Source organism: Vicugna pacos, chromosome 14 (genome assembly GCF_048564905.1).
Source record: "Vicugna pacos chromosome 14, VicPac4, whole genome shotgun sequence".
Taxonomy (NCBI): Eukaryota; Metazoa; Chordata; class Mammalia; order Artiodactyla; family Camelidae; genus Vicugna; species Vicugna pacos.
The window spans coordinates 62967357-62992814 of record NC_133000.1 but is presented as its reverse complement, the minus strand read 5'-3'; the positions used below and the strand labels follow the sequence as shown (position 1 = coordinate 62992814).

At 43.2% G+C, this 25458-nt stretch overlaps 1 long non-coding RNA gene across 2 annotated transcripts; it reads left to right on the top strand.

The window, feature by feature from the left end:
* Positions 1-407: 407 nt before the first annotated feature.
* Positions 408-23624, top strand: LOC140701168 (uncharacterized). Of its 2 annotated transcripts, none has more exons than XR_012080081.1 (4): positions 408-521; positions 9092-9197; positions 13256-13377; positions 23307-23624. It is a non-coding gene; the product is annotated as an uncharacterized lncRNA (long non-coding RNA). The 2 variants fall into 2 exon arrangements; XR_012080082.1 differs by lacking the exon at positions 9092-9197 and adding an exon at positions 1725-2624.
* The last annotated feature ends 1834 nt before the right edge of the window (positions 23625-25458 follow it).

The window sequence follows — 25458 nt, the reverse complement described above, 5'->3', positions numbered from 1 at the left end:
ACAAATATCATTCTCCTATTTCTCAGATTTATTCTCAGATACGAGCTAATCTGTGTTAAAGAACAGGCGTTCTAACGGAATAGATTCTAAGTCATTTTATAAAACAAAGGCGTTGGAAACTTGTTCATCTACACAAGTGGTGTTGTCTTCATAGTAGGAAACTGGGCAGACAATATGCTTTACGGCAAAATGCTCAAAACTTTAAAAATCCTTCATTTCAAAATGCTTTCAGAGACTGCTATGGATGGAATTGTGTTCCTCCAAAATTTGTATGTGGAAGTCCTAACCTCTGATGTGACTGTATTTAAAGACAGGGCCTTTAGGAGGTAATTGAGGTAAAGCGAGGTTATGGGGTCGGGTGGAGCCCTGATCTGATAGGATTACTGTCCTTTCAGAAGAGACACCAGAGACTTCTCTCTTCCTCCACCATGTAGGACACAGAATGAAGGCAACCGTCTGCAAGCCAGGAAGAAACTGACCAGGCTGACACCCTGATCTTGGAATTCCAGTCTCCAGAAACTGTGAGAAAATACATTTCTACTATTTAAGACATCGAATCTATGATATTCTGCTATGGCAGACTGATTGACTAACAGAGAACACTTAATACAGTCTTTTAAATAGCCTCAGGATAGCAAATCTTTGTTGTAAGAAGACACACTTGACTTTTAGGATCAGCCAAACGTTGTTTGAAGCCAAGCCTATTGAATAAGAATGGGTGAGCAAACAGAATAAGAACATTTTCTAAGATAAGGAAGAAAGTAAAAGGTAGTTATAAGGTAAAAACATTGCTTTTGATTTGTGGCCATCGAATGGGTAATTACAACAGTGAGCAAAGTGCATCATTGCAATAATTGTGCAATTCCCAGGGAGTTATTTGGAAGGATAACAACCATTTTATGAAATTATTTTTCCCTCAATTGTAAAAGGACAAAGACATTTTTATATTTAATGTAGAGAATTCCAAAATTTTATAAAATCATAAATAAATAGAAAAGTAGAAATTTGCTGTTGTACCATCCCCAGAGATGGACACTGTGAAACGTGTCAACTTTATTCCAGATTCCAGAATCTCCAGCCCACAGATATCTACACATGCATATGGACAAGTTTATGTATTTGGGGTCACATTGAATATGTTGTTATATGTCTGTCTTATTTCCATTTAACATTCTGTTATGAGCATTTCACAAGTAATTCAACAGTCTTGAAAAACATGACTAAAAGTGGTTGTATAATATTCTGCCATATAAATACTCCAGGCACCTCTTAAAACTATCTATTGTAGGGCATTAAAAACTTTTCAGTTTATTTTAGGGTTAAATCTTACAAATAACAAGATTTTAATGTACAAGTTGTTCCATAAATTTGTCCAAGTAGATTTGAAACTTAAACACGGTTTTGAATTTGACTTCACGTACAGAAAGCTAAGTGTGCCAATTCCTCTCGGTGGGCAAAAATGTTAAAGAAATAAGAATGTACTAGGGACTGAGTCAAGAGTTTTAAAATAATCACCAGAGCGGCCATATTTTCTGTGGAATTAGATCACCACGGGGAACTCTTAATCCTCTCATTTGCCCAAATATTCCCAATGTACCATAAATTGAATCACAGTGGTCTCCTGTTTCAGGTCAATGTTTCCAACTTTTTGTAGGAAACCACTTAATGCAAAAGCCACAGTCCTATAAAACCTAATTATGAAACTTTCCTCTTTTTTAAATCAGGTAATCATAAAGCTCTCATATTTATACTTCAGCAAAAAGAGAACATCCTTGTTTTCCTAACTGCTAACACAACGTCAATCATGCAGCCCATCAATCAAGGAGTCATTTCAACTTCCAAGTCTTATTATTCAAGAAACACACTTCATAAGACTGTAGCTGCCATGGATAGTGGTTCTTCTGATGGATGTGGGCACAGTAAGTTGAAAACCTTATGGAAAGGATTCACCATTTTAGATGCCATTAAGAACATTCACAATCAGGGGAAGAGGTCAAGTTATCAGCATTAACAGGAGTTTGGAAGAAATGGATTCCAACCCTCATGGATGACTTTGGGAGGCTTAAGACTTCAGTGGAGGAAGTAACTGATGATATAGTGGAAATAGCAAGTGAACTAGGACTGGAAGTGGATCCTGAAAGTGTGACTGGATGGCTGCATTCTCAGGATCAAACTTTCATGGATGAGGAGTTACTTCTTTTGGATGAGCAAACGAACTGGTTTCTTGAGATGGAAACTACTCCTGGTGAAGATGCTATGAAAATTGTTGAAATGACAAGAAAGGATTTAGAATATTACATAAACTTGGTTGATAAAGCAATGGCAGAGTTTGAGAGGATTTTTAATTTTGAAAGAAGTTCTACTATGGACAAAAGGCGATCAAACAGCATTGCATGCTACAGAGAAATCGTTTGTGAGAAGAAGAGTCAATCAATGTGGCAAACTTCATTATTGTCTTATTTTAAGGAATTACCACACCCACCCCAACCTTCAGCAACCACCACCCTGATCAATCAGCAGCCCGTAACACTGAAGCAAGACCCTCCACCAGCAAAAAGATATGACTCACTGAAGGCTCAGATGTTGGTTAATATTGTTCAGCGATAAAGCATTTTTTAATTAAGGTACATACTTCAAGACATAATGCTATTGCACACTTAACAGACTACAGTGTAGTGTAAACATGACTTTTATATGTATTGGGAAACCAAAAAATTCAAGTAACTCCCTTTACTGCAATATTCACTTTATTGCAGTGGTCTGGAACTAAACCTGTAATATCCAGGCATTCCTGTATTTATATTGTTTTTCTCATCCTATGCAATTTCCTGCTTCTCTACTTTGGCAGATCTAGAAGAGAAGGATGCAAAAAATAGAGGAGAATTTCTAGAACCACATCCTACTCTCAGGCCAACTTTTACATTGCTGGGTTGAAATGACCCCAGGTGTGGGGACCGCAGGCCAGAGAGCTGGTGCTTCTGCCTGGGTTGTCCATGGAGACTGTGACCACCATCCTCAGCAGTGGAAAGCCCTTGCTGGAGGTCATAACAGCCTAGCAGACACTCTGGTCAAGAAGTGAGGTTACCACAGGCCCACCACTTCCTTTTTTTCCATTTCCTGTCCCAGTTCTTTGGGAAGTAGATCAGATGTGGTTTCTGTTGGCTGTGTATAGACCCTACTGAGAGACTGATAAAACCTACCCTGAAGAACAAGAACCAGAGATATAGGGCACTACCGCCCTGTTACCTCTTAGTTTTGCCCTCACTTTCTCACCCTTAGCATAAGGGCTCATCCGATCTCCCCAGGATTATTTTAATATTCTCCTCATTCGCTTCCTGACTCCAGTTTCGACCATAGCTATCAGATCTGTCTTTCAAAACCTTAAAAAAAATTTAGTTCTTTACTGCCTGCAGGATTGAAATTTAAATCTCTTAGCTTGACATTCAAGGCTATTTGAGATCTGCTCCCTCTTGCTCTAGCCTCTTCTCTGACCCCATGTCCACCAGACTCCACACTCCAGCAGTAACAAAATAATGATAGTTATCTGAATTTATCTTGTTGTTTAAGGTTCTGTAAGTATGACTTTGGGCGTGTTTCCTTAGCTTCCCTGTGTTTTGGCTCATTTAGACACAAGGACTAGGGTAAAATCTGCCTTATAGTATTGTTCTGAGGATTAAATGAGATAATATGCAGAAAAGGCTTGGAGTAGAGCCTGGCACATAGCGAAATGCTCAACAGATTCTATTATTGTTACTCCCTCTTCCTGGACTTCAGCCTTTCTTTATGATCCGTCTGATGCCCACTTACCCTTTAAGATGCAGGACAAGTGTCTCTTCCTCTGGTCAGTGTCTATCATTGTTTCTGTTGTCCTCCATCCTTAGTACCCACCACTCACATCATCAGTTACACCCCTGCAGTTATTTGCTCATATATTTGTCTCTGTCATCAGACTAAGCTTGTTGAGGACAAGGACCATGTCTTAGTTATCTCGGTAGCCCTCACTTAGCACAGACCCTGGCACACAGTTGCCTGCACTTGATTTCCATCGAATGGATTAGGATGAGGGTTCCCCAGTTGCTTAATCCCTTCCCAGCCTGGCACCCGTGTGCAAGGGTCAGTGCTAGGGTCAGCTGGATTTCAGGAACATGGCCACGTGAGGAAGACGTCCTGAATGTCTGCAGCTGACCGCCCCATTCCCAGAAAGCGCCTCTCAGCAAATCTCTGTGTTGGATTCAGCAGAAGAGCCACACCGCAGAGTGCAAGGGAAAGCAGATTCTAAGTCTGCACCGTTCACCTGACAGACGCCTGATTTACTGTGTCTTCTGCACATTCAAGTTGATCCTGCACCAGCAAGAATGCTTTCACTGAGCTTTGAAGGAAAGCTGTACAACAGACCCGGGTGCTGGGGTGGGGACGAACGTTTACTTCCTTTTCAAATTTGGTAGTTTCTTCCAAAGTTGTCCATGCAGCAGTACCTGCCCTTCATAAATCCAAGCAGCTCTTGTCAAAAATCTGACATAATTCCAAAGTGGCCATAAAGGTGATTAGAATATAGTACAATACCTTGCCACAGAAAAACCTACTTAAAACCAATTCAAAGCTGATTTTGAAAAATTGCAAGAAGGGAAAATATGTAAGTGAGAAAAACGGCTGTAAGAAAAAAAAGTGTGAGAGACGATCACTGTGAGAGAACTGTAATCAGATTCCTCAGCTCTGTTGGAAGGATGATATTGGCACTTGAAAGTTTTAAAAAAATGTTACGGAGTTCTGAGCCTTATGAACAAGGTGCCAAGTAGATGATAAAGATTATTACGGGGTCAAAAGATAAAATAGCCAATATTAAGACCCTTTAAGAAAAAATTCACTACCTCCACAGTACTATTAAGTTATTAAAATGGTATTAATAACCTTGGAAATACTGAAGAAATAACATTAAGCTCCCTGCTGCCCCCAGAAAGCAATTAAAAAATTGTAAATACAGAATGATCTCAAGTATGGAAAATGCAGGGTAAGAAATGGAGAGAATCTGTCATACCATCATGGTTGTGGCCTCTTCGTAGGCAGTGGAATAATAAGGCCCTCTTCCTATTCATGGCTTCTATCAGCTTATCAACTTAAATTAAAACATTTGTTTACTCTTTATTTTGGCAAAATAATCTCTGATTCACATTTAGATTTGCAGACTTGCCAGTGAGCTGTTGGCTCTTCTGGAATATTCCTTCTGTGAGGGGCAGCAGAGACCCTGGGAGGATAGACTCTTAGAAACACAGTATCAGGTGGTCCAGCTCTGCTGGAGGAATGTGTTTGCAGCATTTCAGATAAGTGCTTGTTGGGACTCGGGAGCAGATATAGGAAAGCTTTAGCTTCCTATTCACGTGCACACCTATTTCAGCTCCATCCCAACCTCCCACAGCCGCTGTGAGAGTCTTAAAGTTCAGGTCAGCCAGTGACAACAAAGGGGAGAAGGTGGGCATGCTGTTGCTGGAGAGGAGGGAGTTCAAAAAGGACAGGAGTGCAGGGCAAGATGGGGGCCAACCGGACAACAGAGAGCCAACTGAGAGACAGATGGGTTTGCGAGCTGATGGAGATGCCCGAGGAGCCCACTTGGAGGGACTGGAGAGGGAGCCAAGGATGGCGCGCTTTGAAAATTACTCTGAGAGTTCTTAAAGTGATGGAAGGGAACGACGGCCAGCGCAGAATTCCATATTCAATAAAACAACTTTAAAATATGAAGACAAGGCAAATGTGCTTTCAAACAAACAAAAACAGATATTTTGTCACCAGTAAGCCCACACTTAAAAGATCCAAAAAGTGGTTCCTCAGACAGGAATCTAAAAGTGTTTTTTCAGAAAGGAGTGAAATGATCCCAGATGAAATCATACAAATGCACAAAAGAATGAAGAAAAGAGGAAATATAAAATTTAAATGAATATTGACTGCATAAAACAAAAATAATAGTGATTTTTCTCTGTAGATAGATGATAATAACAGCACAAAAATGGGAGGTTGTAAATAAAGTGTTTTAAAACTGATACATTATGCAACAAGTGGAAAATTACTAATTTATATTAGATGCTGACTAGTCAAAGATGCATGAATAATGTCTGTATTAAACCACCAAACAAGAGAAAAAGAATGTATAACCAGCAGGTTAATAGAAGAGAAAAAAAATTGGAACCAGTGGGAAACAAAGATGGTGAATTTAAACCCAAATATCTAAATAACTACACTAAATGTAATAGTACTAAATATTCTTGTTAAAAGATGAAGTTTGTCACACAAGATTAAAAAATGAAACACAACCATATGCTGCTAAAATGTAAAGATAGGGGAGGTTTGAATGTAAGTGAATGGAAAATATGTCAAGCAGAGACTAACCAAAATACAGCTGTATACTAATATGAAACAAAATATATTTTCATAGAAGCATTACCATAGAGAAGAGGTATATTTCATAAGGAAAAAGGGGTCAATCCAGCAGGATATTGTAACAGTTCTAAGCTTATTTACAATGAATAAAATAGCTTTAAAATACATAAAGCAAAAATTGTCAAAACTAAAAAGAAAAACAAACCCATAATCACAGCTTGAGATTTTAAAAATAAAGCCACGATACACTCAGTAACTGACAGAACACGTAGGCAAAAAAATCAGTATGCATGTGAAACATTTGAATAACGTGATAAACAAAAGTGACTATATAAATACACACATGTGCATATATAGGAATACATACACACAAATGTACTCCCAACAATTGCAGAATATACTTTTCAGTTGTTCAGTTGTGCATAAAATGTCTGCATATATTGACCATAAGTAGGTCATAAAGCATGCCTCACCCAACGTAAGGGGATTGAAATAAAGAAATATTCGCTGGTAATGATGTAAGTAAACTGGATGTCAAAGTGTTAGAAAAAAAATCACCATTCTTTTTAAAGGTAATAAACTTTAACACAGGACCAAAGGAGAAATTTCAGCAGAAATTTAAACATATTTTGGATTGAATAATAAAAATACAGCATATCAAAATTTACGAAATGTTAAGCCATGTTTAAGGGGAAATTCGAAATCTTAAATGCATGTATTAGAATGGAAGAAAGGTTGGAAAAAAGTGATCTAAACATCTACCTCAAGAAGTTAGAACATCCTAAAGAAGAAGAAAAGGAATAACAAGAAGAAATTAGTGATATAAAAGGAAATTTACCTAATAGTCTTTTTTTTTAAACTTACTTATTTTTATTATTGGGGGGGTGAGCAATTAGGTTTATTTATTTATGTTTTAAAGGAGGTACTGGGGATTGAACCCAGGACCTCATGCATGCTAAGCACATGCTCTACCACTTGAGCTATACCCAACTCCTAGAAAGGAAATTTGCAATAGAGAAAATAAACATGCTCAAAAACTGGTTCTTTACAAAGACTAAAAATGTGATAAACCTCTGGCAACACTGGTAAGATAAAGGGACAAGTTGCAATCACCAACATCTGAAATATAAAAGAGCCATCCCTATGGATCCTACATACACTAACGGCATAATTAGGAGACGTTAAAAACTTCGTGCCAATTGATTTGAAAATTTAAATGAAATGAACATATTCCTAGAAAGATAGGACCTCTCAAAACTGACACAAGAGAAAATAGAAAATGTGAACAGTAATGATTTCTATGAAAGTAATTTACTCTGAAATTAAAAGCCTTTTCCAAAAGAAAATTTTAGCCCATATTCAGTCCTTGGAAAACTCAAACTTAAGGAAGTAATAACACTAATATTATATAAAATCCTTCAAAAAAGAAAAAGAGGAATCTCTTTCCTGTTCATTTAAGGAGGCCTGTTTAATTTTGATACAAAGACGTAACAGATACTTTACAAGACAGGAAAATTATAGACTGAAGTTTCTCATGAAGATAGAGGTAAAAATCTGAAAAAAAAAATGGCAAATCAAACCCCACCCTAAAAATAAAAAGTTCATTGTTCCATGAACTAATTGGCTTTATTTAAGAACACAAAGTGAGCTTAATATTCCAAATCAAATCAATGCACGTCACTACATATTTTAGAATAGAAGAGAAAAAAAAATCATTGAGGTAGATACAAAAAAAAAGCATTTGATAAAATGTAATATGACTTCTTAAAAATATTTACTTATTTATAATATGGTAAAGTACACATAACAGAATTTACTAATATCATTTTTTTGGAGTGCATTAATTCATTTAATCCTCATGAGAACTCTAATATATGGGCACTATTATTTCTCCAATTTTATAAATAAGGAAACTGGGTCACAGAAAGATTAGGAAATTTGCCTAAATTACCACAGCTGGTAAGTGGCAGAGCCGTTATTCAAACACAGGCAGTTTCAGTCTGAGTCTGTGCTTTAGCCACTCAGCTCTGTTTACCACCAGACAGCCAGCGAGCCTTCTGGGAGGTGGGGAAGATGGGGACGTGGGCACAGGGAAGGCAGAGGCCCTTCTCCGGAGGGTGCTGCCCACACCAGCGCTTCAGCTTGAATAGGGTGTGTAGGCTGGAGGAGGGACGAGAAGAGGAAGAAACATCCCTTCCAAGCACCAGCGCCCGTGAGACAGGAAGGCTGCCTTTGCACTCACAGAATGAGCCTAATGTATGTGCCATTCGGGGGTTCCTCCAAGCTTTGGAACAACCAGGATTTGTGGGGGAAGGCATGGCTCAAGGTAGTGACATTTAGAGGCAATAAACTCACTTGTCGAGGACATCAAACTAGAAGACACACAGACGGCACCCTGCTCCCAGCAAACACCCATGCAACAGCCCCAACACCCTCTTGGCTAGAAAATAAACATTGGAGGTTTTCCAAATGAATTAAGACACCAAAGAATGGTTAAACACGTAATCCCTTCAAATGCTTGGAAACTGTGAGAAGGAATAGAGGCGGACAGACTTTTGATCTAAATTTCATGTGAGGGTTACCCAGTGCAGGTAAAGGAGGTAAACAAACTAGCCTCTGGCTTATTTTTCTTGCCTGAGCTCCGTGCATGGAATCCTTCCCCATGGCTCCCCTTTCTGGACACTTCTTCCCTCTCACGGTCTCACTCCCACTTCCCCTTAAGGGCCAGGGATGAAAAGAAAGCTCTGTCCGTTTGGTGGTGAGGGGAGGCCGACAGACTGCGACTTCATTAACAGACAACCCCCAGTCTGAGGAAGAAGCCTTTCCAGGTTGGTAACTACACCTCCTCTGCGGTCACAGAAGAGTCTGATATGCTATAATGTAGGGTAGGTTTGGTCTCTCTTAGAAGGGCTCAGAATCCATCCCTTTGAAAGCTGTGAGCAGCACGATTCTTTTGTCAGAGACGTCATTGGATTTGGGAGATGGAACACGGGGTCCAGGAAAGTAAGATGCAGGGAGGGCATGACTCTGACATGGACCCAAGATCCATAGACAGGATGCCCACACCCAGGGAGACGGTGAAACATAGATAACTGGTTGGGACAGACACTGACCAATCAGAATGGACACTGGCAGCATCGCTCTCTGGTAGGATCATGGTACTGTATCCCAGCTGACTATCAGCTTGTCTACACTGAGGGACATGCCGAGCACACCACTGGGCTTCTCTGCCCAGTGAAGCTCAGGGACAGGAGCCCAGGCTGAGCCTTCTGCTGGGGAGCCACACTGGCCAGGGCAAGAACACCTGCTCCTCACTCAAGCCCCCCATAGGCATGGTTCCTCTATAGTTGGAGTTACCTCTCGTGTACTCAGAGATGGTCATACTCATTCAGAAGTGGAGGGGAGGCCAGAGAGCAAACAGAATCTGTCCCAGCCAGGCTGCCTTTCCTGCTCCATTGCTTTATTGCTTTCCTGCCTGTGTGGCCTCTGTACCTCTCCCAGACCTTTGGCTTTTTCAGATCTCCAGTTCTGCTGAGGCACTGGTCTCTGGCTGCCAGATTTTAGCCCCTGACACTCATCCCTCCCCTTCTCCTTACTCAAAGAATGACCAGACAGAGCCCTGAGGTTACACAGCTCCAGGGCTGAATTCCCACAGCATTCCCTGGAAAGGCACCCCCGGCAGACCTTCCATAGGATGCACCGTTAATGGCGCCCTCTGCACTGGGGCAACCTGCACTGTTACAGCTGTTGTACTTGAAAATGGGAAATCTGGTGAAGCCTGAAGTGCTAACCAGATGAGATTTCTTCCCCCTACATTTTTAACTTGGTCTGTTGTTTTCGTGTTGCCACCATATTTTCCTCCCTTCTTGTAACAGCCCTCCTTCTTGTTTTCCTGGGTCTAGTAATCATGGTATCCACTCCTCTGGTCAGAGGAGTATGATCACTCATACTCCTCACTGGATAGGGACATGTGACCCATCAGAGCCCTTCCCTGAGATTTTCTATGTACACACTGGCAGAAAGATGCTCTATTTTTGCTACGGCATCACTAGGCAGCAGCTTTAAGCCTGGAACTGCCTATGGCCAGGCCCTGCACTTGTACAGACCTTAAGGAATAGGAGGCTAAGTATTAGAGAGAGAGAAGGAGAGAGAGAATAGAACCATATTATTTGAATCCCCAAAGTCAACTCTACCTTGGACTGCTCAGTTATATAAGCCTTTACCTGTCCAGTTTTACTTAAGATAGTTTTAGCTGAGTTTCCATCTCTTGCAGAACACCCCTGAAAGCAATAAATATTTGGTACCTTAGCCATTTCTTACACGAGGGTTACAATAACAAGTACAAAATGCATATTATTTCATAAAAATTGTAGGGTTGCAGAGCTGGGGCAAGGTCTCTGGCAAGAGATTTTAAATCAAGTTAAACCAACATATGTGAAACAATAAAAGCCAGTAGACACGTCCAGTCAGTCCCAGCCAAGAGAGAGAGAAAGAGAGAGAGAGAGAGAGAGAGAGAGAGAGAGAGAGAGAGAGAGAGAGAAAGAACCAGTAGCAGGCAGGCTCTGCAGAGGGACCAAAGGCATTCCGGTCGATTTGTGCTGCAACCTTCATCCTAACTTTCCCCAGGCATAAAAACCAGCATCCTGGCTACCCTGGGACCTCACAAACATTTGCTGAGAGGACAAGACAGAACACTCCCATTTTTGTTGTCAGCTAAAATGAATGGAGAGCCGACTCTTCCCACACCGCAGAGGGTACACGGCGGCGGACGCACTGGCTGCCATGGTGCCCGAGGGCACTCTGCCATTGTCAAAATCTCTGCCCCTTTACCTGAAAAATACCACTGACAGGGAGCGTATTTTCGTGATTAAGGTAGTTAGTCATGCATTAACCGCACAGAAGAGCATTCGGCTGACCTGGGATGTGATGTCTCTGTAGGTCAAATAGAAACGCTTTACTGAGGCACTGGAGCAGACAGTTCAATGCCATTTAAAAGCATTCACTGAGAAGCAGTGGGTGTCAGATCCCTGCGGGAGCACAGGGAATGTGAAAATCTTGCCCTTTGGATAAGGAGGCCAGACAGCAGTAGCTGAAGGGTCGGCGTGGAAATAGAATGAATCATGAAGAGCACAGCTTTGCTGGTATTTGAAAGCCACCAGCAGAGAGAGAAAATGACTTGCAGAAATACCAGTGTTTGTGGTTGAGGTGTGGGGTGCCGGGATGGTGAGGCTGGTGATCAGACAGTGCCAGTTGGGTCTCTTCCTTCCCATTCCCTACATGGTCACCCTGGTCCAGAATCCTATTACTCAGGGGAGGTAATCATTCTATTTTTGACCAGGATGCCCCGCCCTGCTCAGGAACCTTCAGTGGCTCCCTTCTGCCTTCAGCATGGTAGTCAAGGTTCTCCATGATTGTACCTGACTTTCCTTTCCAGCTCAGTTTCCTGTCTCTCTGCTTCACACCCTCAGGTTTGGCCAGACAGAACCAGGCACTTACAACACCCTCCCACCAGAAATCACTGGAATTTTCCTTCATGGATCCTTCCGTCTTTCCCAGAGCTATTATCTCCCTTTCCCAGTTCCCCTTTTGCATGGTGCTTGTCAATGATCTTGGATTATAATTATTTCATATTTTTTTGTAAGCATCTTGAGGGCAAGACCATGCTTATTTGTCTCTATCATGCATACATTTTAATGTAGTTCCTTATTTTTGGTGCTCAATTTGTGTTTGTGATGAGTAAATGATTAGATAGATGCTTACTTAGGAATAAACTGTTACAGGATAATTTTTAAAATAGGGTCTAATCATGACCCTCATACAAATATGAAATGAACACATGTCAAAGATTTTATTCAATTCATTAGTTAATGAGGCAACCAGTAAGATGTTACAACTGGTTCAAAGGAGAATTCTAACAACCACACATATATAAGAAAACAATGTTAAATGAATTTACAAATAGATGCTAAACTGGCTTGTTGAGGGGGATGGGAAGCGAGGAAATCAACTGCACTTCCATGGGAGACAAAATTCATTTGCATACATCTGTGGACAAGAAATATGTGAAATATTTTAAATGTGTAAAATAGTTATATATTGTATTTGTGAAATATATTTAAACCATTTCATTTCAAAAACAGTGAAAAGTGCAGGGATTCCATAGACTGAGAGAACCCAGAGGGTGTATTTAGACAACACTGAGTTTCCCATTGCAGACATCCAGCAATACTTTGGTCCATGTCAAAGTTTTCACATTGTTTTCCCTGTAATACATTTTATCTAAGGAAGAACTTCAAACGAATTTTTCAGATTTGAGGTAGTGATGATGTCCTGGTAGCCAACAGGTACCTCATCTCTCTTTGGCTTTTTTATTCTTGACTACTTTTAGTTTCTTCATCTTAGATTGCCATTTATTATGGCAGTGGATAATATTATATCACATTATATTATATTATATGTTATAATAGCTAACACTATGTGCCAAGCACTATTCTAAGCACTTCACTTATTTAATGTTCACCACCACCTTATGAGAAAGGTTCTAATATTCTCTCCATTTTAAGATGAGGACACTGAGACACAGAGTGATAACTTCTCCAAAGTCACACTGCCAGTGAGTAAATGGATTTGGAATATAAACCCAGCCTATTGGACTTTACAGTCCTTATTCTTATGTGCTTTGCTGGTAAGAGCATCTGAGACCTGGGGGAGAGGATGACCGCTTATTCCAATTTTGGGCACAGTCGTAGGCTATTTTTAAAGTAGATCTTGTATACTCTCCAATTCTAATGCATATTGTTTAATTACTTCAGGAATACCAGACAAGTAGTTTTGATTTTAAGACCGCTCTGAGGAAAGCTTTTATCAAAATATATTTAACTTACAGGCCTCAAATTACAAAATCAACACACACTACTCTCTGGCTCCTGTGGATTCTTCCAGGTTCCTGCCCACCCACTCTTGCAGGATAGAGTTACATGGTGGAATTAGTCCAAAATGAGGCTGCAAGTAAGTTATTCTCATCAAACTAAATGAGCTTACTTGTTATTTTATTCGGTTGTCAAACATATTTGGGACATTCGCTATATAACCCCTCTGATTAGTCTTGGAAACGCTGTATTTATTTGCACTAAAAGCCATAGGGTTTGGTGATAGTCTTCATCATCAAAATCCCTTTCGGTTTCTGCCAGCAGGTTCTTTGAGACTTCAGTTTGATGAGGACATTGGGAAGAGAGGAGCTTGCCACAGCTCTGGGAGACGTTTTGAGAGTGTCCAAGGCACGGTCACTCAGCAGTGAAAGGCTCTGGGTGAATTAGGAAACCTGAAAGGATCTCCCTGAGCAGGGGGAGCCCCGACCCCACGCCCATCTGTGCATCCTGGACCTTCCTATCTGGCTCTGGCTTCCATGGCTTTGGCAGTGATGGGAAAAGCTTGGAGGAGACTTAGGGAACAGAGCCACACACGTTAATCAAAGCTTGCAAATGTTAAGGTTTAAAACACAAAACTAAGAGAACTACGATGATTCGTGAATGAAGAGCAATTTTGTGGCTGCCTTCAAACCTGTGAAAAGTAATTATAAAATGAAAACATGTGGATCAACTTTTCTTACTGTGCATTGAGTATGTGACGAAATGGGCTCAGATGGAAATGATGCTCAGTTGTGAGTGCTGTGAAATATTGGAGTTGGTCAATGAAAGAAGGTAGGGGATGTCTTCTGATGGTCTTTAGAAAAGCAGGTTACACATCTACAGTGCATGTGTGTGTGGCTCTGCCCACGGGTTGGAGGGCTAATGAAATCATTTCCTAAATTTCTGGATACAGACAAATTCTGTGAGTCTTGCCTAGAATATTTCCACGAGATTAAAATTTGCTCCAGGCAGACGTAGACCTAAGACTGATGTTAGAAGACTTTAGCCAGGCTTGCCTTGGGTGCTCCTGCCACTGCCTTCTCCAAACTCCATATGAAGATATTTGCTTAGTATTTACTTTTTTTTTTAACTGAAAAATACCAGTTTACAATGTTGTGTTAGTTTCTGGTGTACAGCAGAGTGATTCAGTTATACACACATGCACGTATATATAAATACATATTTATGACTTTCTTTTCCAGGATAAATGAGGCTTTTTCCACCTTATTGGAAAACCTCTCTTTCCTTACTTCTTATTCCCTTTACTGCCATCTCCCTTAACTCCTGAAGTCCAGTTGGCAGATGTTAATACATTCTTATTAAAGACAAGTCTTTTGGAACAATTCATATATCCTTCCTTATGGTGATGGAAAGTTTTAATTGCTTGGAGTGAGCTATTTGATCAGTTTGTTTGCCCATTTTCTTTTGGAGGATAAAAGAATATTTGTTAGGCTCTGAATGCAAGGGAAAATTGCAAAGCCCACGTTTAATACCCATTGGGTACAATCTATATTTTAAATATAATTACAGCCTTTCCAAATCATTATTTTTTAATGTAGTTGAGTCTAATTCATTAGCAGGGTGCTGAAAATAGCAATGACATTTGCATTGCTGTAGTTGTGATGTAGTCAGCAGGGTGGGAGCCCACGGAAATTTCTGTGGCTCGGTTTAGTAGGACCCCAGGGTGGTCATACATTATGCCATTTGCAGGGGGAGAGAGCTAGCCAGCTTCTGCTGGTGAGTGACGGTGGTCTCCAGTGACCTGGGACCGGCTTGCCTCCCCTGCATGTCCGTTCAACACACGGAACAGCAGTTGGATCTCCCTGGTATTAAAGCTCCGAGAATGCTCAGGGGGGTTTTAGGGGTCTATGACATCCTCTTGGTTTTTATTTACCTTTGATTCTAGGATTCTGATCGTCTACAGATGAAAACGTAACAACTCTTAAGAAAAAGGAATTACTAGAGCTATCATTCTGCCACATTTCAGTGTTCCCCATTTGCCTTTGTGATGCAGATGAGAGTTCTGAAAGCCTGAGGCAAGGTACAATAGGGCAAAACCAGACACGCCCAATTCCCCACCATCCCCTCCAAACTCCAGATTAGCCTCTTTTTCCTTTCTCCCAATGTGCAACCCTCTCCTCGTGCTTCTTCCTGCCTTACATTAGAGTTCCTTTTCTCCCGTTTCTCCCTCCCTCCTGGCCTCCTCTCTTCTCTCACTTCTGCTGGGCCATCAAGATTCCTTTCCCCAAAAACTAAAGTCCCATTATGGACCCTTTTGCGTTCCTCCTGTGTGAAACACAAAAGCAGTCAAGTCTTAGATGCATCGTCTCATTCGCAGGGGACCGCCCTTGGCCCCAAGTCTGCAGCACTAAATGTGGGGCTTAGGATGTACCAGTACATGCGGCCGATGTTGGGAATCGGGGTGGACAGGAGTGCCCAGTGCATCTCCTGACCAAGGCTCCCTCTTCCCGAGGCACCTGTCCAGTTTGTGCCTCCTCAGTTCCCTGCGGCATTGCAACTCTTTCAAGTTCATGAGAGGCACAAGCTTCTTCAATGTCCCCGGGGTTTGCCTCCTCGTGTGCATCTCCTTAGGGAAAGCCTGTTGCTCTCCAAAAGCAGGAGGGGGAAAACCCTTCACTGAGCCTTTCACATCTAATGTCTTTTGTTCTGTTATTGTCTTTATCCCAAAATAGAGTGGAAAACATCTTAGCTCTCCGAGTTTGTTTTTTTCCAACTCTGCTTTTGGAAAAAAGTCTCAGGAGGGAGGAAGACATCTATTTTCTGCTATTTCTGATTTAGATCAAAGTCTGATGGGAGGATGGATATGAGAGAACCAAGCAGACACACAGAAGCTTAACCCTTCTGGTTTTGTCTGTGTGGACAACTTTGTTACAAACACTTCTCTGGATCAGCATTTCCCAGTATAACTTCTTCAAATCGTTCTGTAAGGTATCAATCACATGATGGAAGAGGAGGAAGGAATAAGAAGAGCATAAAGACTGAAAAGGGTTCTTCTTCCTCTGCTAACTCTTTAGATGTGACTTTTGGATGAGCAAGGTGATCATCAAGATGCCAGGAAGATCTGTCACTAAGACCTCTGTTAGGCCCCCAGCAGAAATGCCACAAAGCTAGATGTGGTCTCTGACTTCAACAGGATAAAGAGCTGAGACATATACAGATGACAAAAGTCTGTAAATAGCAGCAAATCTACCCACCTAATTATCTAGGTGGGTAGCTAGATAAATGACAGAGTACTGTTGACTCAAATTCACTTCGAAAAGTCAAATATTTAGAAGAGAGAGGGGCAATATGGCATGGTGGCAAAATCAAAGCTTTGGGATAACAATTGGGGATTGTCACCCAGTCCCATGTTAGCTGTCTGACCATTGGTAAATTAATTTATTTGAGCTCACTCTCTGCTAGGAGTGGGCTAGTAATGCCCACCTTGTGATTGTTGTGAGCATTAGAAAACAACACGTGGGTTCTTAATGAAATGGTTATTTTTTCATATGTATGTTTTAATCCCCAGTGAAATTTTTCCATAGGGTAAGTTGACATCTAATTTTATTTTTTCCATGTGAGTATCCTATTACTTCTGCACTGTTTATTAAAACAGAGTCCTTTGGTCTCCAGTACCATCTCTGTCATACATCAAGTTTCCACATACACATGAGTCTATTTCTAGCCTTTCTTTGCTCTTCCATTGGTTTGTTGGTTTATTCCTGAACCAGTCACTCTATATTCACTTTATATGATGTCTTTCCATCTGGTATGGCAGTTTTGCTGTCTCATTCTTCCTAATAATTGCCTTGGCTATTTATACTCTTCACCTAGACTTCAGAATCAAGATCCATAAGAAACACAGTCAAGATTTTTATCAGAATTGCATTAATTGTATAGTTGACTTTGGAGAATATTGAAACTTTAAGGTACTAGGAGATGGGTAAGATTTGATAAGGCAGAGGGTAATGAGGGGTAAGGAGGGAGTCAGAGCAGAAGGAATGGCATCAGGCAGGAAAGCCTGGGGTGTGTTTGGTGCATGGAGTGGTCTCATTTGACTGGTGAGTGATGGATACCAGAAGGGAGATGTACAGAGGCCAGGAAGTCACCTTAGCTGTCAAACGTAATGTGAATGCACAGAGAGAAGCCTGTGCCAACCCCGGAGCCCAGAAAGTCCTGTGACATCCACCCAATGAAAGTCAACTTCCCATCTAACTTTGTGAAGTAATAATGCAATGAAGATTCATGTAAGAAAAGTTAGAGGCAGAGGAAATTTAGGCAGATGTTAATCAGACACTGAGCTGAAGCATTGCTCTCAAACGGGAGTCCTTTTAAATATAACATTATTTTACCTGTGGCTACTAAATCCATCTGTAAACACTCTGTGGGTATATAAGCTAAGAAATGTACATTCTCTTATGATTTTCCCACATGTGCAATTAGCTTGATCAAAACCACGCTCAGCCAAAAGCACTCATTAACTTCCCCAGGTGGAGCCTATTCACCCTGCCTGGACCTGCTGGGGTATACCAGTTGATTCTATGTGCTTTGCACATTCAGTTTTCCTGTCACTCTACTGCTGATTTCCAGAGCCCAGAAAGCCACACAGCTCTGGTGTTATGCAGGTCCCATGCTGGCTGAGTCCCCTGTGAAGCTAATTTAAAGGCCAGGTGGGTGTTGGGCCCCCGATCTTTTAGCTCCATTTCCTCAACCCAGGGAGCTCCCTGGGCCCCCCTTTTTAATGCCATGGCCTGGAATCTCTATCGAGGCAATTAGCTGGGGCAAATCAAAGCGGCACCTAATTTATTTCCTGTCTCTTAGAGATCGTTTTCTTTCATTTCCTCATGTTTAATGTTTTGAAAGCCTTTGTTCCATATATTTTGTTCAGCTTTCATATAGGAAATTCTTGAAATTTCTGTTCATCCATCTTAGCCAAAAGGAGAAATTTCCATTAGTTTTAACTTGAAGCATGTAAGTGTGGATTCACTTCCCAGTCTCTTGATGTAGTGCCATGACTTTCTTTCAGCTTGATGCTACACACTGGAGTTTCTCATAAATGCAACTTGCATTGCCTAAATTTTCCAGTTCAGTTTCTTTAAAGTGCAAGCGAGAAGTGAAAAATACTTAGAAATCAATCTGAGTATATTCATCTTCTAGATTATTCTTAGTCCCATACTCTTATTTCACCCCTCAATTTAATAGCAGTCTTCTTTTCAACTCATTCTCTGTACAGCATTCAACTTAGAATCCATAGAAACGACTCATTTTAAAAATACTTTTCAAACATCTTTTGTTAATTTTCATAATATTTAATTACATTATGTAATTGCAACAGCAGGTACATAAACAGGCTGGGAAATGAAAATAGCCAAATCTTGATAAACATAATTAGCTGGTGTGGGCAGAAATGTTTATGCATACCAGCAAGCGGCAGAGTAGATCTGAACATTTAAGGTGCTGGTTATCAGTCTGTTCAGCTCGGAAAGGCAGACCTGAGAATGTTGGGTAGTCCTGCCAGTTGGTTAAGTGAAGGTCTGTTAAGGGAGCATCTATACTGATCTTCACAACCTGCCTTGATGATATCACGTAGATACGCAAGATGGGTGAGTAGCTGGTATCTTAATGAGGCAAAGGGGTTTCAGCTGAATGAGAAAAAGAATGTTTGTGTATGAATAGCAATTGTGCCTTTGACCTCCATCCCTTTGATTCCAACTTTTTCCCTTCTGATTTATAAACAGTTGCACAATCATCAGCCTTTTTCTGGAAGTCTTAGACCACAGAGAGTAACACTTCCTTGTTGAATTCTCAGACCAGTGCTCTGAGGTAGGAAACACAGGATTCCTAGTTTACTGATGAGGAAATTGAGACCGAGAGAGATTACATGTCTTTCCATGGACGCAAAGCTAGCAAGCAAGCAGGAGAGCTAGGATTCTAACCCAGGCTTGCGGCTTCTGGCTTCTAGTTTCAGAACCACGCTGTCACTTACATCCCATTCTAGTGGCCAAAGCAAGTCACAAGCAGGGGTTCAAGAGTAGGGAAATGGACTTCACTTCTTCATGGAATGAGCTGCGAAGTCACACTGCAAAGCCACGGATACAGGGAGGGGTGGAGGATTGGGACCATTTCTGCAACTGACTGCAGGCAGGTTGAGGATAGCGGGTGGGCCTTATGGACAGCTTTAGGCATTTTATTTTTATCTTGTGGGCATTGCTCGAAGATTTTTAAGGTTTTTACTTCTGCAAAGATCATTCTGACTCTGGAGAAGAGCAGATATGGAGGAGAGTTGGGGGCCACTGTAAAAGTTCAGGTGAGAGATGATGATGATTGGGGTGGGGGTGGAGTTAGAACCAGGTGATTGTGATAGTTGGATGGTGAAACTGACAGGACTCGGGGATGGACCAAACCGGGACTGGGCGTTGACTTTCTAGGCCATAAACTACTTGGGGACAGGGACTGTAACTTTCACCTCTGAAGTCTCAGTGCCTGGTCTATCATGGGTGTTCAATAACTATTTGGAAAATGAATGAATTCCTGTATTTTCCAGTGCATGTTTTTCTCTCCTCAGCTACATGTAAATCCTTGGGGTTTGGTTGGAGGCTTCCATATATTTTGGGGGCATTTTCTAGAATCAGCAAGCACAGTTTTGAGGACTGAGTCAATCTGATTCACTTGCTCACTTCCCCACCCCCACACTGGGAATGGCTGGCCCTAGCTCTGCCCTCGGGTGAAATGCAAGACGTATGGACCCAACACGACCTTCTCGCCTCCCGAGAAGCCGTCTGCAAGGAGGACTCCTGGGAGCGATCAGGCTAACCAGCTCCCAGGCTCTTCTCTGATAGAAACGCACAACACGGGTCGGGGATGGAGGCTGAAGGAGATGGTGCCTCTGGCTCAGGGTAGCTGGTTGTTTTTCCTTCTTCTCAGGGAAGGGACGCGCCCAGGAGTCACTGTTGGGAAGCAGAGGTTCAGCTATCCGAAAGCAAATAAGGAAACTGAGGGCCTAGCTTGTTGTTATGGGGTATTGGGGTGAGTTGCTCAGCATAAAAGGTTTCCTTCACCACCTGTAGCCCAGCTTGCAGCTTTGGAGACAGACGCAGGGAAGCTACGTGAGCAGGTTTTGCCTGCTCTGGGTCTGCTGTTCTGGGCAGCTGGGGGTATGTCTTCCCCCAGCTTATCCCCTCACTCTCATATTTGCGGCTCTTCTCAGGGGAGCCAAGGGCCTGGTTAACTGACTGGCCCTCTCTGGAAGGAGGGGAAGCGGCTGTTGTTACTACAGGGAGGGAGCCATCCACCTGCCTTGCGCTGCCGGTTTGGGGAGACATTCATGCCTTTAGCATCTGGGGCTAATTTACTGTGTCGGGCCCACTCCCTCCATCACAGCAAGCCCACGGATGCTGCGAAGATGGGAAAAGCAAGACTGCAAATGCTTTTGAGCTTCAGTTGTTTGTGTGCGAAATGCAGAAGAGTGCAAACTTTCTCCCTCTGTATAACCAGTGGAGCAAGTAATGTTGGCAGTTTTACCTAACAGAGCCTGAAAATGGACCCCCAGTGCAATCTAGTCCATGCTTACAAGCTGCCTGCTGGGTTTCTAATGTGAAGGAGTTTTGCCTTAAATAATTGGCTCAAGGTAAAAAAAAAAAAAAGCACACTCCTCTGCAGACAACCCGGAGTCACTCCTGGGGACTGTCACTTGGCTATAGCCCAGAGTAATGACCTCTCAGGCCCTACTGCAGTAAGACACCCCTTTTTTTTCCCCTGAGGGGGCAAGATCAGAGTAGGTAAAAGCAGCTTAGTGTGCACTGAGGCTTCTTCATGCTTTTTCACTCTCAAAATATTGAAATGGCCATCTCCAGCCTGGCATGCGGGCACTCAGCCACACGCCTCCTATTACCGGGGATGAGACTCATGCAGTTTGCTCCCTGCACTTCGATTTACTCTTTAATTTAACAAGTTCTCCTGCCCCAGGGTATTCATGGTTATTTTCTGAGAAAAACAGCCCCTCCCAGTGTGCACACCCTCTTGCATTTTCCTGTGTCTGTGGGTGTAAGTGTGCCCATTCAGACAGCTTCCTCACTAGACACTCAGTGGCATGTGAGAGACTGAACGGACAAGGGCCAGGCCCTGTGTCCAAACAGCGCTGACCCACGGCCGAAGCCACTGCGCAGGAAGCAGACCACCACCTCCGTCTCTGCCCCGGGTCTGTCACTCACAGCCGGAGGTGGCGGGGTGTGGGGGGGCAGCCTGCTCTCTGTTAGACTGGCAGGAAGATACACTGCCATCTCTAGTGACAATCCCGGAAGCTAGGCAGTAACTTCTGTCACAGTCTGCCCCAAATGGCCAGGACTTGACTTAAAATTTCCAGCTTCCCTAAGTTTTGCCCAGCTTCCAACTTGGGACCAAGGAGAGAAAGTCAAATTTGCAGCCCTAACCGGTCACACGGGAACCCCCAGTTCTAGCTGGCCGTCTTCCAGCTCCTCCAGACCCTTGCCTCCGAGCAGGACCTTTTTTCCCCTCTTCCCCCCCTTTCCCTCCCATTTTTCCCCTTTTCCCCTCCTCCCCATGAAGCATTCCCACTCCCCTGCCCGCTTTTGAGCCTCTGCCAAACGCAAGTGATGTGCTGCCTCCCTTGCTCCTTCAAGCTCTCAATAAGTAGCCTCCGCCCGTTCCCGCGTCATCGATCTTGGGTGATGCCCACACCTGTCTTAGCTTGAGGGGGGTGGGTATTATGTTAATTGGGTGCACCTGCGACTTTCCTGCAGCTCCTTCTGCCAATCTCGCTCCTATCCCCAGATGATAGGGGGCAGATGGAAGGAAGATAAATACACACACTGCCATAGAAAAATGACGTACTTTAGGGGCAGAGCAGTCTGTAAGCCATTTCTTCCTGATCCCTAGCAAGTCCAGAAGAGCATCATTTTCTGCCTAACCTGGGAGTCCCCTTCAGAACACCCTTCGGACCAGACTGGTGTATCAGGCTCAGTTTAATCCTCAAGAGGCTAAGGGCACCGGGGCTGCCTCCACTGGAAACATTTGTTCTGTCATGCTTCCTTTCATTTAGTCAGTCAACATCCATTTACCAGGTGCTAAATATAAAGGGCTTAATTTCTTTCTTTTTACTTTTCAAAGACACTTTTGGAGCACATTCTTTTGATTCTGGAGGAATTGAAGTTCCCCAGAATGGCTCCCAGGAAGCAGTTGTTCAAAGTTCAGTCACAGGGATTAGACCTCATACTTCAATCTCACCAGGAGGTTTTATTTTTCACCCCAACATTTTTTTCTTTTCTTTTCTTTTTTAATTGAAGTATAGTCAGTCTACAGTGTGTCAATTTCTGGTGTACAGCATAATGTTTCAGTCATACATGAACATACATAGATTCTCCTTCATATTCTTTTTCATTATTGAATATAGTTCCCTGTGCTGTGCAGTAGAAATCATCAGTGTAATTCAGAAGTACTCTGGAATATGCTCATTGTTTAATGCTCTCCTTCTCCCAAGTATGATAAGCCTCAGGTCCCACAAAACCTGGACCTGGTCCCACATCCACCATGTGCTGGACATCAAGCTTGGTGCTGGGGATGGAGCAGTGAACAAAGAGACAGAGTCCCTGGCTTCAAGGAGCTTATATTCTAGGGAGTGAGGGAGCTAGAAAATAAAGCATGCAGTATGTCAGGTGGTGATGTCTCCAAAATAATGCAGGGTAAGGGATCAGGAACATGGTAGACAGCCTGGAGTTGCTATTTTAAGGGTGGCTGGGGGAGGAAGGATTCACTCGGGCAGAGACATGAGGGAAGGGAAGGAGCCAGCCAAGAGGGTTTTGCAGGGAGAAGGAAGGGCAGAGTCCCTGAGGGAGCATGCCTGGTGTGTTTGAGGAGCGGCAGGGAGGATGGGTGAGACGCGAGAGGTGACAGGGTGCAGATGGGGCGGATGGAGCCGGACGGGAGGACCTTGGCTTTGAGTGAGTTAGGAGGGTAGTGAAACAGCACATAAAACACTGACCAGCTTAAACTGGTTCTGCTTCCTTAAAACAGGTTGTTGATGAATCAAACCTGGAGTAATTGTACAGAAACGGCACTGCACATGTGCAAGATGGGAGCCCGTGTCTCCAGCACGACCCCGAGCCGAGAATCTTCAACCTACACAACTCAAAGAATAGAAATATTGCTACCGAAGCCCTTTATGAAGCAAGAAGTCCTTCAGTGAGAAAAATCTGGCTTCCAGCAGCACGAATAGCTCATGTGGACTGATTGGAGACTAGCTGATCACCCTCCAAGTTTGATATTCCCCTAACCCCTGAAATTTCATCTCTAACCCTGGATAGGGGAGACATTAGAGTCTTGCCTCCTGTCTCTTGGGCAGTCAACCATTCTTTTCAGTGTTGGCTTCTATGTGCATCGGTCAGCCAGCCCTTACTCGGTAACTGTATTATAGGAGTTTGGAGCAAATGAATGACAAGCTATGGCTAACACTGAGTAAAATGACTCAGGCTGAGAATAGCTGAGGTATGGGGCAAAGAAAGAAGCAGGAGGCGGAACCAGCTAGGTAACTGTGGGGCCCATGGAAAACGAAAATGCAGAGTGCTTCTTTGAAAAGCAGGACAAAGCTTTTCTTTTCTTCCGTGGTCTCCCTCTTGGCCTGTCCCTGTGTTTGCTGGATAGTGTCGTTTTCCACTGGGCACGGGGGGACTCTAGGGTGAATGCAGACACTCACAGCTGCCTGGGACCTGCTGGGGGTCAAGGGTGGCAGTGGTTGCTGGGGATGGGGCAGTGGTCAGGAGAAGAGGAAGCCAAGAACCTGACCCAACCCATGAGACAGCAAGAGACAGGGCCACCCATGAGGTTCCAAACCCCAGGGGTGTGCAGTTTGTCGCACTGGACTTAGGAAATACAAACTCAAACTTATTAAGAACTTCAAGGCCACCTCCACAGAGCAGTCAACTCCAAGCATGGGGCGCCTTTAAACCTGGAGCCCCATGCAGCTGCCCTGGTCCTACACCTGTGAAGCCAACGAACAAGCAGGCAAGAGGCAACTGCAGTAATCTGGGTGAGAGACGGTAGTTGACAGGAACCAGGGTGATACAGGGGAGGTGGGAGAAGGGGAGAGCCTGGGATGTGCTTCGAAGGTAGCCTCAATAGATTCTCCTCTTGGGTGGATGTTGGGAGTGAGAAAGAGTGAATCTGGCCTGCCTCCCAGATCTTTGGTTTGAGCATCTGGGTGGAAGGAGGTGCCATGTTCAGAGGAGGGAAGACTGAGGCCGGCTGACTTAAGGGAGAGAGACCATTAGTTTGGCTTTGGACTTGGTGGGTTTGAGATCTTTTGGACGTCAGAGAAGACAATTGAAAATATGAGGCTGGCATTCCAGGGAGAGGTGGGGGCTGGAGATGTAAATTATGAGGTTTTTGTATAAAGGTAGTTAAAGCCATGAGACTGATGAAGATCACCTGGGAAGTGAGTAAAGCTAAAAAAGGGAAATCTGAGCCCCAGCACCCTTTAGAGTTGAGGTACAGTCATTTCCAAACAATGATCCAAAGAGTTGGGAATTAAATGCGGTTTAATTAATTTATATTGCAAATTAAAGCGAGCCACAGTCACACATGCCTCCGAAATAGACTACGTGCTGGCAGTTAGATTAAGTAAGGCTCTCACTTCAATGTCATTATACTCGGGCAGGGGCCACCCATCACCTCCCTGGCCGTCCTTTATCATTGGGATAGCCCTGCCATTTGGAGGGAAACTTGCCGAGCTTAGAAGCCAGAAGTCAAGGTCACTCAGACCGCTTTGCTGCTGAGACACAAGCACATGGCTAGAAGTTGCCAATCAAACACACCCGCTTGACACTTTGGGCGGGAAGCCACATCAGGACCCAGGCTCTGCATAGAGGTTTTTGCGTTCCACACCTCCACCCTCTCAAGAGGAAGTGATGGTTTCCTGGCTGCAGGATTGAGCCAGGGTTGGTTTGAGGGCATGACAGGGGCAGCATCAACCATGGTGGTCCCTCATCAGGCCAGTTGTTGGTGTGGCTTTGGCAGATCCCAGGATGCTTAACATTTAGCCTAGTTTGCCAGACGTCCCAACCCAGCTGCGGACACTCAGGATTTCTTAAGTAAGCTCTTTCATTACAGGATTAACTTTGTTGCTTACAACTGAGAACAAAAGCTGAGATAATGTCCCTAAACCCGAGTC